The sequence below is a fragment of the Trichechus manatus genome, unplaced genomic scaffold (genome assembly GCF_000243295.1).
Source record: "Trichechus manatus latirostris isolate Lorelei unplaced genomic scaffold, TriManLat1.0 scaffold00002, whole genome shotgun sequence".
Classification (NCBI taxonomy): Eukaryota; Metazoa; Chordata; class Mammalia; order Sirenia; family Trichechidae; genus Trichechus; species Trichechus manatus.
In genome coordinates, this window is record NW_004443938.1 from 20235233 (window position 1) to 20249477 (window position 14245).

Genomic DNA, 14245 nt, shown 5'->3' on the forward strand with positions numbered 1-14245 from the left:
CCTCACAACTGGACCAACAAGCAACATCATGATAAATGGAGAAAAGACTGAAGTTGTCAAGGATTTCATTTTACTTGGATCCACAATCAACATCCATGGAAGCAGCAGTCAAGAAATCAAAAGACACACTGCACTGGGCAAATCTGCTGCAAAAGACGTCTTTAAAGTGTTAAAAAGCAAAGATGTCACTTTGAGGACTAAGGCTTGCCTTGACCCAAGCCATGGCATTTTCAGTCACCTCTTATGCATGCAAAAGCTGGATAATGAATAAGGAAGACAGAAGAAGAATTGATGCCTTTTAATTACGGTGTTGGTGAAGAATACTGAATATACCATGGGCTGCCAAAAGAAAGAACAAATCTGTCTTGGAAGACGTACAGCCAGCACACTCCTTAGGTTAGTTTTAATACTTATGAATTTCATTTCAGGATAGTAAAAGGCAGTGTTAAAATATTTGTTACAAAATGGTCTGATAATGGTTGAATGCCCCTGGTACACTAAAAGTCAAGAGTCTTCACAGACAAACTGAACCCTGGCTCTCCCTAGCTGTGTGACCACATGCACATTAAAAGCAGTCTTGAAGGCTCATCTTCATCTTTTACCTAGTAGAGACATTCTGAGAATTAAATGAACTCGGTCATACAGGGCACACAGCTATCCAATAAAAAGAAAAACCAAAATTATGTTTCAATTATTATTAAAAAGCCATTACTAACTACCCCTGACTTGACTTTTTTACTTCATATACCCAGCAAAATCATCTCTCATATGATGGTGAAATTAGGACACTCTCAGATAAACAGAAATAAAGGGAAATTGTAAAAACCAGACTATCCTTAAAAGAAATATTAAATGGATTTAAAAAAAAAAAGACCCATCAATATGTTGCCTACAAAAAGACATAACTTACACACAAAGATATAAATAGGTTATAAATCAAAGAATGGAAAAAAATACTGTCATGCAAACAGTAACCAAAAAATGCAGGAGTGGCAATATTAACCTCTGTTAAAATAGACTTTAAATCAAAATCCATCATAAGAGACAAGGAAGCGCATCATATGATGATTAAAGGGTCAATCCACCAAGATGACACAACCATAATAAATATCTAAGCAGCCAATGACAGAGCTCCAAAATACATGAAACAAACTCAACAGCACTGAAAAGAGAAATTGACAGTTTCACAATAATAGATGTTAACACACCACTTTCGATGAATGACAGAATAGAAACTAAACCAACATACAGAAGGTCTAAATAACACAATTAACAACTTGACCTCACAGACATACAGAACATCCCACCCAACAGCAGCACAGTATACATTCTTCACCAACGTACATGGAACGTTCTCCAGAATATACCATATTTTAGGCCACAAAGTAAGCCTCAAGAAATTCAAAACTACGGAAATAATACCAAGCATCTTCTCTGACCACAACACTACAAAATTAGAAATGAAGAACAGGAAGAACAGGGAAAACAAACACATGGAAACTGAATAATAACACCTTGTTGAAAAACTGCTGGGCAACAGAAGAAACTATAAATGAAATTTTAAAAATTCCTAGAATCAAATAAGAATGAAAAGATAACATACCAAAACCTGTAGGACACAGCAAAAGCAGTGCTCAGAGAAATTCACAGTAATACACACATTAAAAAAGAAAAGACCACAATCATCAGCTTAACCCTACAACTCAGACAAAAGAAAAAGAGCAGCAAAAGAAGTACAGTTACCAGAAAAAAAGGAAATAACAAAGATCAAAGCAGAAACCAACAACCATGGAAGCAGCAGTCAAGAAATCAAACAACGCGTTGCACTGGGCAAATCTGCTGCAAAAGACTTCTTTAAAGTGTTAAAAAGCAAAGATGTGACTTTAAGGACTAAGGTGTGCTGACCCAAGCCATGGTGTTTTCAATCACCTCCTACGCATGTGAAAGCTGGACAGTGAATAAGGAAGACCGAAGAAGAACTGATGCCTCTGAGTTACGGCTGGCGAAGAATACTGAATGTACCATGGACTGCCAAAAGAATGAACAAATTTGTCTTGGAAGAAGTACAACCAGAATGCTCCTTAGAGGTGAGTATGGCAAGACTTCATCTCACATACTTTGGACATTGTTATCAGGAGGGACAAGGCCCTGGGGAAGAACATCATGCTTGGTAGAGGGTCAGTGAAAAAGGAAGACCCTCAATGAGACAGACTGACACAGTGGCTGCAACAATGGATCACGAGGATGACGCAGGACCAGGCAGTGTTTCGTTCTCTTGTACATAGGTCACTATGAGTCAGAATGGAATCGACAGCACCTAACGTGGACAGGTAATCAGCAAAGGGTCAAAATCCATTCATTAAATGGGGAAGAGATAGTCTCTTTAACAAACGATACTGGCAAAACTGGATATCCATTTGCAGAAAAATGAAACAGGATCCGTATCTCACACCACATACAAATACTAACTGAAGATAGATCAAAGACCTAAACATAAAACCCAAAACCATAAAGACCACAGAAGAAAAACAGCGGCAAACCTAGGAGCCCTAATTTATGACATAATCAAACGTAACTAAAAAAGCAGAAACAGCAGAAGATAAACTAGACGATTGAAACCTCTTGAAAATCAAATACGTATGCTCATCAAAAGACTTCCAAAAAGAGGAAAAAGAGAAAATTTTTGCCTATGACATATCTGACAAGGGTCTAATCTCTAAAATTTATGGAAAACAACTCAGCAAGAAAAAAGACAACTCAGTTAAAAAATGGGCAAAGGACAAATACATGAAGAGATGCTCTTGATCATTAGCTATTAGAGAGATGCAAATCAAAACTACAATGAGATACCATCTCACACCGGTAATAATGGCACTGATGAAAAAAAAAAGAAAACAAATGCTGGAGAGGCTGTGGGAGGATTGGAACTCTCATATACTGCTGGTGGGAATGTAAAATGGTACAGCCAGTATGGAAAACGATATGGTGCTTCCTAAAAAGCTAGAAATAGAAATACCATGATCCAGCAGTCACACTCGTAGGTATATATCCTAGAGAAATAAAAGCTGTGACACAAACAGACATATGCACACCCATGTTCACTGCAGCATTATTTACAATAGCAAAAAGACGGAAACAGCCTAAGTGCCCATCAGCAATAGAATGGATAAACTGTGGTACATACACACAATGGAATACCACGCAACATTAAAGAATAACGATGAATCCATGAAACATCTCACAATATGGATGAACCTGAAGGACCTTATGCTGAGTGAAGTCAGTCAGTCACAAAAGGACAAATATGGTATAAAACCTCTATTATAAAAAGTCAAGAAAAGATTATAACACAGAAATACTCTTTGATGGTGACCAGAGTTTTGGGTGGGGGAGCTAACTAGATAGTAGACATGTACTAAATTTGGTGGAGGGAGAGATAATACATAATATGGGGGAAGCCAGCAAAACATAATCAAGGTAAAGGAAGACACTGAAAGGTACCCAAGAGTAAAAGGCAACAATGGTAAACACCGATACACATACAATCCTGCAACAACAGTAAAAACAAACAATAATATACAAGTAGATACATAGGTAGATATGTAAGCTGAGCAGGGGTGGAAGGGCATATGGAAGTACACCCACGTACATACATATGTGTATACACTGCACATATACACATGTATGCAAAGCGCACAGAGGAGCCACAGTCATGAAACTTCTTAAGCATAACCATACACCTCCTGCGACTGAGATACTGGGCTTGAGGGCTAAGGACCACAGTCTTGGGAGACATGTAGATCAACTGGCATATCATAATCCATACAGACAATGTTCTACATTCTACCTTGGTGAGCAGCAACTGGGATCTTAAAAGCTTGCAAGCGGCCATCTAAGACACAATAATTGGTCTCTTGCCATCTGGAGCTAACAAAAGAGTGAAGAAAACCAAAGACTCAAGGGAACAGTCCAAAGGACTAATGGACCACATAAACGATGGCCTCCACTAGCCTGAGACCAGAAGAACTAGATGGTGCCTGGCTACCACAATAGTAGATCACAGACAGAGTGGGAGAGAAATGTAGAACAAAATTCAAACTCATAAATAAGAACAGACTTGCTGGTCTGAAAAGAGACTAGTGGAACCCCTGAGACTATGGCCCTTAGACACCCTTCAAACTTGGAACTGAAATCACTCCTGGAGAGCACATTAGAGCCATACAATAAATAGGACTATAAAATGAACAGTAACACCCGTGAGGACTGTACACCTCAGAACAATCAACTATAGAAGACCAAAAGGGCAGCATTTGCCCAAAAGCAAAGTTCAGAAGGACAGTAGGGGCAGGAAAGCAGGACAGATGGACAAGGGGAGCCCAGGGAGGAAGGGGGGAGAGTGCTGACACATTCAGGGGTTTGCAAGCGATGTCACAAACAAGCTGTGTATAAATTGTTGAACGGGAAACTAATTTGCTCTGTAAACTTTCACCTAAACGACAAAATGTTAAAAAATATATATATATCTATTATTATTATTATCTTACAACTGCATTTGAATCTACAACTATCTCAAAATTTAAAAGATTTTAAAAACCGAAGGGGGGAGAAAGCTCAAATATGTAATGCATCCAGAATATGCACTTTAAAAAATATTGGCAGTTTTTGCTAACCCACTCTAACAGTTCCATCCTTGGCTGGCTAATTAATCAACTGCCCCGTAACTGTTTCAAAACCATTCTCAAATCACTAACAATTCAGAGGAAGCCTTCTGGAAGGTGAAACTATGTAGTGTACGAATCACCCCATAGCACTCACTGAGCAAACAGACAATATTAAACATACTTAAAAACAGGTTACAACTTCCTCTTGTTATCTACAGAAAAACTAATTTTCACGCTGTGCAACAAGTGACCCTCTATTGGGGTCATAGGCCAACTACAGCTCTTGCGTGAACTTGCCAGGCTCTTGGATAAGTCATGACACCTGTTGCTATTCAAGTTACACAGCTGAGATTACACAAAGCACAAGATGAGATTCATTCAAAATTCCTTCCTCTCAGTGTCTGTGACATTCATTACCTGTTCCCGTCAACACTACTGTCTAACAAGCCCTCATTTCTCCTTTACTCTCACTCCTTATTTAACAAGCCACATATCCAACTGAAACAAATTATTTTCTAAATTGCATTTACTGAAGAGAATTTTATTACATATTCTATTAGTTTAAAAAGTAGGTGAGTTACAGAAATAGAAAAACAAATACTCAACTTTCTATGAAATAGCAAGTGGCCCCGAACAGCTGAAACAATGGTGAAAGAGAAGAAGAAACTAGGAGGACTCACAATTCCTGATTTTAAAACATACTATACAGCTGTGGAGCCCTGGTGGCACAGTGGGTTAAGATCTCAGCTGCTAACCAAAAGGCTGGCAGTTCAAATCCACCAGATGCTCCTTGGAAACCCTATAGGGCAGTTCTACTCCGTCCTACAGGGTCGCTATGAGTCAGAATTGACTCAAAGGCAACAGGTTTTTTTCTTTTTTAATACAGCTACAGTAATCAAAACAGTCTGGGTAATGGTATAACAACAGACACACAGACCAATGGATAGAACTGAGAGTCTAGAAATAAACCCACACACCTATAGTCAACTAGTTTTTGAAAAGGCTACTAAGTCCATTCAATGCGGAAATAAGAATCTCTTCAATAAATGTTACTTGGAAAACTGGATTTCCATATGCAGAAAAATGAAACAGGATCCATGCCTCACACCATACACAAAAACAAATTCAAAAACAAAATAAACAGGACCTCATAAAAATTTAAAACTTTTGTTCATCAAGACTTTGCCAAAAAGTGAAAAGACAAGCTACTGACTGAGAGAGTATCTTCGGAAACCATATGTCTGACAAGAAGGTAATAACCAAAATATATGTAAAACTTTGACAACAAAAAGACAAATAACCCAATCATAAAATGGGCAAAGGACTTGAATAAACATTTTATCGAAGAGGACATTCAAATGGCCACCAAACATATGAAAAGATGCTCAGCGTCATTAGCCATCAGAGACACAAATCAAAACCTCAATGAGATACCATTTCACTCCCATTAGGATGGCTAACACTAAAAAAAAAAACAAAAAAAAATTTGTTGGCGAGGATGTGGGGAAATTGGAACCCTTATCTACTGCTGGTGGGAATGCAAAATGGTACAGCCATTGTGGAAAACAGTGTGGCAGTTCCTTAAAAAAGTAAAAATAGAACTACCATATGACCTGCAATTCCTCTCCTAGATATATACCCAAAAGACTTGGAAGCACAGACTCAAAAAGAGGCTTGTACACCAATGTTCACTGCAGCACTATTCACAACAGCTAAAAGGTGGAAACAGCCTAAATTCCCATCAACGGATGAAAGGATACACAAAATGTGGTACGTACGTACATACATACAATGGAATACTACTCAGCTAGTAGGAGAAATGAAGTCTTGATACATGCTATAGTATGGATGGAACTTGAAGACATTATGCTGAGCAAAATAAACCAATCACAAAAGGACAAATACTGTATGACCTCACTTAAGTAAAAACACAAGAAAAGGCCAATGTATAGAGACCAACGTTTAGTAGTGGTTACCGGAGGTGAGAGGGAGTGGGAAAAGGGGGGTTAATGGTGATGGAAAAATTGCATTGATTAAGGGTAGGGTTGCAGCACAGTTGATTATTGTAATCACTGTCAGTAAGTTGTATTCCTATAAAAAGTTGAACTGGCAAAACTGTGTGATTTATTTACAACAACAACAAAAAAGAATATTTGCTGTACAACTAAACACCTCATGGTATTCGGTTCCTTGGTTTGGAGGTTCAGGGTCGTGGTTTCAGTTAACTGGACTAACAACACGTTTAGTGCTTCCATTCTACCTCCTAGCTCGTTGCATAGTGCCTGAGGTCTTAAAAGCTTGCAAGCGGCCATCCAAGGCACAACAATTGGTTTCTATTCGCCTGGAGCAACAGAGGAAGAATGAAAGTCAGGAATAGGAGGAGGATGTGGAATGTGTGGCTAATTGCCTCCATGAACAACTGCCTCCTTTGCCATGAGACCAAAGAACTGGATGGTGCCCACCTACCATTACTGAACATTTTGATCAAAAATTCCAAAGAATTCTGATCAAAAGGGGGAAAATGCAGAAGAGAATTTCAAATTATCATGGACTGTAGGCTTTCTGGAGCCTTGGAGGATGGATGAATCCCTGAAACTACTGCCCTGAGATAATCTTTAAACCTTAAACCGAAAATATTCCCTGAAGCGATCTTAAAACCGAACCTCGTTTAGCTTAACTAGTAAAAAATGCCTTGAGCATAGTGCTCTTTTAAGATCTATATGAGATCAAATTGACAACAGCAACCCCAAGGATTAGACAGGAAACTTAGGGGACAGTGTTGTTTATGTTAATTAAGGAGGAACAACTTAGAAAAGGAGGGTGAGAATGGTTCCACATCTTGAAGAATGTAATCAATGTCCCTAAACTGTACACACACAAACTGTTGGTGTTGTTTTGCTGTGTATACTCTCAGCAACAAAATAAATAAAATTTAGAAAAGAAAAAATTAAAAAGTAGGTAAGTACTTCCCTCTTGCTAAAACACTGGGTTCTATTTGTTCCTTACATGTTCCTGAACCCTAAATTGAAGGTTCCCCAGCCATGCTCTGCATATTTTAAGGCTCTCACAAAAACTGCTTAGGTGCCAGTCAGAATTCCAAGTTTACAAGTACACTTCATTATTAAGTATGACATTCATACCAATATCTTCATGAGACAAAAAACTCTGCCAACGATCTGACCAACTGACAGTTTATCTATAAAATGTGTTCAATATTAAAAACTCTGGTGTAAACTATGGCCCCTAGACACCATAATTTAGAACTGAAGACATTCCTAAAGCCCATTTTTCAGGCAAAGATCAGACAGGCCTCAAAAACAAACAGTAACACATGTGAGGAATATGCTTCTTCGTTCAATCAAGTATACAAGACCAAATGGGCAGTGCTTGCCCAAAGGCAAAACGAGAAGGCTAGAAAGGACAGGAAAATTGGATGAATGGACACAGGGAACCCGGGGTGGAAAGGGGGAGAGTGCTGACACATCGTGGGGATTGCAACCAATGTCACAAAATAATCTGTGTATAATGAGAAACTAATCTGTGCTGTAAACTTTCATCCAAAGCACAATAAAATAAAATAAAAATTCTGGGGTAAAGAACTGCCCAGAAGAAAAAGATATTTGTTCATTCATAGATAAGAAAACTAAGTGCAGTAAAACTCTCCCACAGAATTTGAGTTGAGAGAAATATCAAAAATCTAGTCCAAATCTAACTTTTTTCAACCTCTCATTTTTAAAGATGCAGAGAGTTAACTGACCAACGATTAAGTTAGCCTTAAGTGTTAGACTCTGTTATGGCATTTAAGAAAAGAGAAATTATTTTAATTTTTGAATGTCTAATGCATGTTTGTACCTTTTTAGGGAAAAAAAAAGTCTTTTACAATAAATACGCATGAACTATACTGTGGTTACCTATGAAAATTAGTTATGAGAGGGAAAAAAATCCCTATAGATTTTGTCCTGCCTGTTAATGTTAAGAGACTATACAGCACTTAAAATGAGGCCATGCCATGAACACACTGTAGCATCCCACTCCCAACAGTTGCTATTCTGAAGTCTTTTCTATTCCCTTGCATCATAATACACTCAATTATAATAAAGCACATTACATTTCATGAACATCTGTCAGCTGAAAATTGTTTTTCATCAATCCTATGCCAGAGCAACCATTTTTTGTTTGTAAACCAGGGCTTCAAACCGGTTCATTCCGGTTCGACCCCCTGCTGGGAAATTTGCATTCCTAACAAGTTCCCAGCCATGCTGATTCCATCTCTAAATTTTAACAAGATCCCCAGGTGATTCTTATGTAATGTATTCTTATTATTACATAACAGTCACTGGAGATCTTGTTAAACTGTAGACTCTGATTCAGTATATCTGGGGTGGAATCACTGAACATCAGCTGGGGAAGTTGTTAGAAATGCAGAATTCTCAGCAGGGGTTGGAACTGGAATGAACCAGTTCGAAGCTCTGTTTTAAACTATTAGAGCATAAGACTTTAATTAAGAAGAGCCAACAAAACTACCTATTCTGGCTTGCCTAAACTACAGCAAATTTGCCAGTATTTAATATACTACAAGTTTTGGAATATATAACCTTTTTACTTAAATAAGGAAAACAGAACTTAAAAATTTAACATTAAAAAAAAATACTATTTTTTACTTAGTTGGCCTTACTAGAAGTCTGTTCTACTGACAAATACCCACCTTCTTAACCAGTCCCATTTCTTGACTGCTAGCTGCTTTTCTGGTCCATTAATGTGACCTCAGCTCTTTACATGTAGTATCTCATTTAAAACTTAATGTTCCCATGTTAAAAGCCGTGTTCGAGATCACTTAAAGGCAGATCTAACCAGTCTAACCAGATACTTCATTGCTTCATAACTTCCCAAGACCTCAAGTTTTCGCTGGCATGTTCAGGAAAACGTTCTCAAGTAGACTGTGGCACAACCAGACTGCTGAGACTAAGAATCCCGTATTCTAAAATTTAAAAAAAAGGAGCCCTGGTGGCACAATAGTTACGCACTCGGCTGCTAACTGATAGGTCAGCAGTTCAAACCCACCAGCAGCTCTGCAGGAGAAAAGACCTGGGGATCTGTTCCCATAGAAGATTACAGTCTTGGAAACCCTGTGGGGCAGTTCTACTCTGTCATATAGGATTGCTATGAGGCAGAATTGACTCCACAACACACAATAAAAACAAAATTAAGAAATGCCTAGACTTCAGGATCCTCGCCACCTTTAAACACAATAAATGCACAGTGGCATTTTCAACCTTAGTATTTTGATCAGAAGCCTTGGCAAATTAACACTGAAGTTTAAATAATTCATTATGTCAACAATGTATAACAAGCAGTGAAAACTACAACCCAGCCCTTAAACTGTATATAAAAGTATCTTTACTCAACACTAGAATAAGGAAGTGAAGCATAAGACAGCTAGATCACAGCAATCAGCCCAAGGAGTAGACTCCCTTCCTTGTTTAACAGTTCAGTTCTTATGCCAGGCACTGTTTATAATCATGCAATACAGTAAATACATGTACACCCCAAAGCTTAAAACATTTTTTAGTTTTTCTCCACAGATTAAAAAGTAACATACATTACTACAAGAAGGTAAGACAAAGCCTCTTGTCAGCAAAACATTTTACACAGTTATCAACAACCCAAAGAAAAGCAAAAATGACCAAGAAATTATGCCAGTCCAAAGCCCTCCTCAAAGTGGTATCAAATTTCTATCACTCATTATTCTACATCCCAGTTTGGTGTCTAGCTTCTGGGGTCTTACAAGCCTGTGAGCAGCCATCTAAGATACATCTATTGGTCTGTACTTGCCTGGAGAAAAAAGGAAACCGAAGACTCAAACGAGTCTACAGGGCTAAGAGCCCACACGAACCACAGCGTCATCTATTCCGAGGCCAGAAGAACTAGATGGTGCTCAGCTACCACTACCAACCGTTGCTGCCAGGGCCACAACAGATGGTTCTGGATAGACAGGGAGAAAAATGTACAACAAAACTCAAATTCCTAAAAAGGGCCAGACTTACTGGATTGGTAGAGATAAGAAGAACCCCCAAGACTATTGCCCTGACATACCCTTTAAACATGGAACAGAAGCCATTCTCAGAGGTCACCTTTCAGCCGTAACAACAGACTCGCTCATAAAATAAACATTATTCATGAGTACTGTGCTCCTTTAAATAGTTATCTATATGAGACCAAATGGCCAACATTTCCCTAAAGCAAAGATGAGAAGGTAAGGAGTAGGGAGCAGTGAAACTAGATTAACGGAAACAGAACCACCAGAATGGCAATGAGAATGTTAACACATTGTGAAAAATGCAACCAATGTCACTGAACATTACGTACAACCAAAAACCTGTTGCCATCGAGTTGACTCCGACTCACAGTGACCCTACAGGACAAAGCAGAAGCGCCCCATAGGGTTTCCAAGAAGCAGCTGATGGATTCCAACTGCTGACCTTTTGGTTAGCAGCCAGGCTCTTAACCACTGCACGACCAGGGCTCCAACATCATGAATAGAAATTGTAAATTTGCTTGTAAACTTTCACGAAAATCACAATAAAATATTATTTAGAAAATGAAACAAAAAAAATTTCTAATCACTCACAGAACTGTCGGTAAGACCAGCCTGGATTTGAATTCTTGCTCCACCACCAATTAACTAGCTGTTATCACCTTGAGCAAATCCAACCTCTCTGGGCCTCAATTTCCTTCTTGGTAAAATGGGTTTAATAACAGCACTGCCTCACAGGGTAGCCGTGAGAATTAATGGAATATATATGAAGTTATCAGTGTTAACTATAATCCAGTGGAGGAAAATCCATACATAATTCTGAGGATATTAAATGAAGGCTGAATCAAATTCCCAGGATTGCCCCTTGAATTTCTATTTAAGACACGTCATCACTAAGACTTAAAGGATAGATATCTGTGAATCCTACATCCTGAAGAATGGAGTGGGTCATTTAAACATCAAGCAATAAAATCATTCCACTGTTTAAATGGGTTGGCTTTTCAGTGCAAGTCCAAAAAAAGGTTTTTTTAAAACTCTACACATTTTACGTATTCCAGGCAGCTGCCAACAGGTATTCTGGGATGCGTTCTTGGATAACCACAGCAGTCAGAAGTAGGGATGTTTCTTTTTTTATATATAAAATCAAAATATTATTTAGATTTAATTTTTATCATTCTTTAACAAATCATATTCAAGTATTTTCAATTTCTGCCGTTTTCTACTACTGACAGCAGTTCTTCCAAAGAATTGTCTCCAGAACAACTACCCCAGCAAACTCCCGGGTCCATTAGTGTTACTGATTTCTGTGTTCCCCACCAGTTACTGAATCCAAAGCTCTGGGGCTGCAGCCAGGAAATCTTTATTTTTTACCACTCTCCAGGAGACTCTCATGCTCACTAAACTCTGAGAACCACTAACTGAGACAGTCTGTTATACTGCTCAATTTAGAGATAACAGATACAGATTTAGATATACAGATTTAAAATAATTCATTAGACCCTCCTGCTCCATATAATGTACCAAGTACTAATGTCCTCAAGTGACTCAATTCTCATTCCCCCACCCAATCTCCTCATACCTTCCTCTCGCCTCCATTTCCGTGTGGAAGTGTGTGAATGAGTGTGTGTTGGGAGAAGGTGATGAGGACAAGAAGTAGATGGAATACCTCCAATCCAAATCCATTTATTCTGGGTCCACTGGTTCTAAATTGCCACTTAAAAGGCTTACAGTCACTATTCAAGTTCCCTTTCCCCAGAGGGTTAGTGAAACAGGATTTTTTTAAGGCCACATTTTCACTCTCTCTGTACCATTTAAAACAAAACATGGATTTACATGTTTTTTAAAAACAAAATGTTCCAACATCCCCGGGACTACTATAATAAAATAAGCTGAGAAGCATGCAGGATTTTATCTATTCATTCCTTCAACTAATTCAAGAAATATTTATTCAGAAGTTACAACATGCTACTCTAGGCTTCAAGGCACAGTGGTAAACAAGACAGAAAAGGCCCTGCCTTCATGAAGCTTACACTCTAATGAAGGCAGCAGGAGAACAAGAAACGACTCTGCTGGATACAGATGGCCTATAAAGAAATCTATAGACTAGGTGAAGAGGTAGCATGAAAGTGTCAAGAAAGGGGAAAAGAACTAGTTAAACTAAAGTAAGAACTTAAAATTTACCTGCGGTTTAGATATGGCTGTTTGAGTTGAAAAACTCAAAACAGAAAAGATTCTGTGTAAGTAATAAACTTGAGTTTTAATTTAGCTCCTACATATGAAACTTTTTACCATCTGGGAAGCTACTTACCATAACAAACAGAATTTTAAAAACTGCTGCTAACATAAACTACAGTGCTTCCTGACCTCATCAAATGAAGACTTATAGAGGGCAGCAAGCTAACACAAAATAGTGATGTAATTCCAGTCAAATCTGAACTAACTTGCCATAAATCCTTAAATTCAAGGTGTTGATCTAAAAAAAAAAAAGCCGCATGTGGTTTAGGTCCTGGTTACCTTAGAGATCTTGACTCTAAGCCCCCTGATAGCAACGGCAATTAAGATCAGGTGAAATACTTGTCTTATAGGTCTCTATGGGAAATGTGATTAACTGGAATCCTCTAATTTTCTTTATGTGGCCCTTTCCAGACAGGGTGACTATTATGGATTGAATTATGTCCCCCCAAACTTGTGTTGAAATCCTAACCCCTGTATCTGTAAATATATTCTTCTTTGGAAATAGGGGTTTTCTTTTGTTATGTTAATAAGGTCCCACAGAGTAGGGTGGGTCCTAAACCTAATCTCTTCTGAGTTATAAAAAGATCGGAATAGACAGAGACACATAAAGGGGACGACAGACACCACAGAATGCCAAGGAACTCACAGGGTTACCAATCAGAAGCCACACCCTGAATTTGGACTTTTAATATCCTGAACTGTGAGAAAATACCATATTTTTTCCTGGTACAAACAGCATTTTTTCAACCGCGCCCCCCAGGCATTTTTGTAAATGCTCTATGCTAATTTTTTACAGCCATATGCAAAAAAGGATTGGTATAGCAGTGCTTAGGAAAATACCTGGGAGGGAGGCGATTATTTGCATAAAAATACAGTATATTTCTGTTCTTTAAGGTCATCCATTTTGAGTATTTTTCTTACAGCAACCCTAGAAAACTAGCACAGTGTCCAACCCTCCTGGTTTGTATGCGACTAAAGGTTTCCTGGGAGCTGGACTTTCAGTGCTAAAACCAGGGAAGTCCTGGGGTAGGAAACTGGGGCGTTTAGTGTTGGTCACCCTATTTTCAGACTACATTTTTTAAACAAATGACCTTTAAAATTATGTTGTCCAACAGCCACTTTTTTAAACTCAGAACTTTGCTGCAACTCTATAGATCTTTAATGTTGAATGAACTATTAAAAATAACAACCTCCCCTATCAATGATCAGTCACCTTCATAAAGAAAAACATGCTGCTATCATACACACAGATGTACACAGTTGCTAACTATCAGGGAAAGTAGTTAGGTTTCATTGCTTATTTCATTTTTAAACA